At 77.7% G+C, this 2,500-nt stretch overlaps 1 non-coding gene across 1 annotated transcript; it reads left to right on the forward strand.

Annotated features, from left to right (window-relative positions):
• The first annotated feature begins 1,800 nt into the window (after positions 1–1,800).
• Positions 1,801–1,953, forward strand: LOC138063134 (5.8S ribosomal RNA). Its single transcript, XR_011136727.1, has one exon. It is a non-coding gene; the product is annotated as a 5.8S ribosomal RNA (ribosomal RNA).
• The last annotated feature ends 547 nt before the right edge of the window (positions 1,954–2,500 follow it).

Genomic DNA, 2,500 nt, shown 5'->3' on the forward strand with positions numbered 1-2,500 from the left:
CTCCTCCCGGGCGCAGCTGCCACCCGGCGCCGGGTTACTGAGGGAAACCCCGGGCCCCGGGAGGAGGACGAGGTCGTGGCGGTGGGTGTCGGGCGCACCCCGCGGGTGGACGCTCCGCCGAGGGGCGCTGGAGCCGGCTGGCGGGTGCCGGGTTCCCCTCCGCGCCCCGCCTCGTCGCTGCCGCTGAGGCTGCCGCCGTCGCCGCGAGGCGGCGGTGGCCCGGCGGCGGGCGGCGGCGGGGGAGGCACCCCCGCGGGGATTTCAGGTCGTTTCCCTCACCCCAGGGCCAGGTACCTAGCGTCCGCGCTTCTCCTGCCTCCCCTCGGTGACCCACCCGTGTGGTCCCGTGTGCCAGCGTGCTCCTCCCGGGCGCTGCGCTGCGCGTGCCGCACCGGCCGTGCCCTGCCGGCCTTCCACGCTTCCTCCTCCCCTCCCTTCCCCCCCCCCCCACACCGCTCCAGCCGCCCCACGCCGTGCCGTGTGGGGGCCGCGCTGCGAGTCGGCCGGGCCGGGGGCGGCGGGGGGCGGCGGGGGGGGGGGGCGCGCTGGGAGGAAGGAGGAGGGCCTCCGGCCACCGCGGCCGCCGGTAGCGGCCCCCCCGGGTAGGGATGGCCATGGGCCCCGGGCTCCGGGCCCGAGGGTTCTCGGTCGGAGAGCCGGGCGGGGGTTTAAAGACTCGGGCGGCCCGATGCGACCCGGGGGGCAGCCGGGCGTGCTGCCGGAGGGGCCGGGGGGTCGGCGCGCGCGGGCGCCGCACCCCCCCATGCCCGCCGGCGCGGCCCGTGCATGCCCCGCGGGCAGCCGGGACGGAGAGGGGTACCCTGCCCCCTCTCTCCGCGGTCTGGTCTCGGCGGAGAGACGCCGCGCGGTCGGCTTGCGCCGGCCTGCCTCGAACGCGCGACCCCGGCGCGAGCGCGTGCTCGCCGCCGGGACGGCGAGCCCCCACCGCGGGTGGTGCGGACGCCGAGCCCCAGCGCATCCCTTCTCCTCCCTGGCCGGTGCTCTCAGTCTCCCGCCGTGGCCGTCGGCGGCACCCTTCCTTCCCTCCCCCCCCGCCCTGCCCCGGCACTCCGCCATCCGGCGCGCCTGCCTCGCTCTGCCCGACCCGGCTTCGCTGGGCGGCAGGCGGGCGGCGGGCGGGCGGGCGGGGGCGGCCCCTCCCGGTCTCCGCGTGGAGGCGGGGAGAGCGGGCGCCGTTCCCCGTCCGTCCCGCCTCGCCCGTCTGCCTGCCGCCAGGCGTCTGCCCGCGGAAGGGACGGGCGAGTGCGTGGCGTCGCTCGGGAGGCTGCGTGTGTGCAGGCGGGTGTTGGGTGCCGTCTCCGGGGCGGCGGAGCTGGAGGCCGGTGAGGCGAGCGAAGGAGCTCGGAAGCGTGCGGCTGGCGGGTCGCGGGCGCGCGGGCAGCGGGTGGCGCCGCTCCCAGCGGCGGCCGGGCTCCGACGCCGGGGCTCCGCGGGGACCCACACCCCGGTCCCTGAGGCAGGTGGCGCGGCTGGCGCGCCGCTCCCTGCTGGGCCAGGCCGAGCCGGGCGCCTGGGCCGGACTCGAAGCGAGAAAGGGGTTGTCCCAGGTCGGGAGCGAGGGCTCCCCGCCCCTCTCGTTCGGGTCTGTTCTCCCCCCCCCCCCCCTTTTTTTTTCCCTCTGTGCTTGTACGGTCAGTGAGGCGTGCCCTCTCTCTCCGCTGTCCCTTGCTCAGCAGCCGGCGTCGGCGTGAGGAGGGAGGCAGAGCGGATGGGGGCCCTCAGGGGGCTGCGAAAGCTGCCCGGTCCCCCCGCGCGCGCGGTGGGGACCGAAACCGAGACAACTCTTAGCGGTGGATCACTCGGCTCGTGCGTCGATGAAGAACGCAGCTAGCTGCGAGAATTAATGTGAATTGCAGGACACATTGATCATCGACACTTCGAACGCACTTGCGGCCCCGGGTTCCTCCCGGGGCTACGCCTGTCTGAGCGTCGCTTGACGGTCAATCGTCACCCCCATTGCCGCGTTGGCGCAGCGGTGTGCCGCCCCTCGGGGGGGGGCCGGGGGGGGCGGCGGCGGCGGCGAGTCGGTGGGGGGGCGGCGGCGGCGGTGAGTCGGCGGCGGCGGCGGAGCCGGGACCACCGGTGCGTGCACCGGTGGCCCCGGTCTTCCGGCTGGCCTGCCTGCCCGGCTCCGGCCGACCGTCCGCCTCCACCGTCCGCGGCCGGCGTGCCTTGCCCTGCCCTCCCTCCCCTCCGAGCCCGGTGGCCACCGCTGCCCTGCGCGGTGTGTGCGGTGTGGCGCGGCTGGGGCGCCTCGCAGGCCCGCGCCGCCGGGGAGAGGGGGTGCCTCTCCTCCCCGTGTGGGCCCGGGCCTTCGTCCCCCTAAGTGCAGACTCGGGAAACCCCCGCTCCCGGAGCGCCCGCTGTGCGGAGTTCGTCCCGCCGGGCCCCCAGGTTCGGTCGGTCGCGGTGGCCCGGCACCTGCCGCCGCCGCCCGCCGCCACCGCCAGTGCCCGCCGTACGACGGCTCTCCTCCACC

The sequence above is a fragment of the Struthio camelus genome, chromosome 31 (assembly GCF_040807025.1).
Source record: "Struthio camelus isolate bStrCam1 chromosome 31, bStrCam1.hap1, whole genome shotgun sequence".
NCBI classification, from domain to species: Eukaryota; Metazoa; Chordata; class Aves; order Struthioniformes; family Struthionidae; genus Struthio; species Struthio camelus.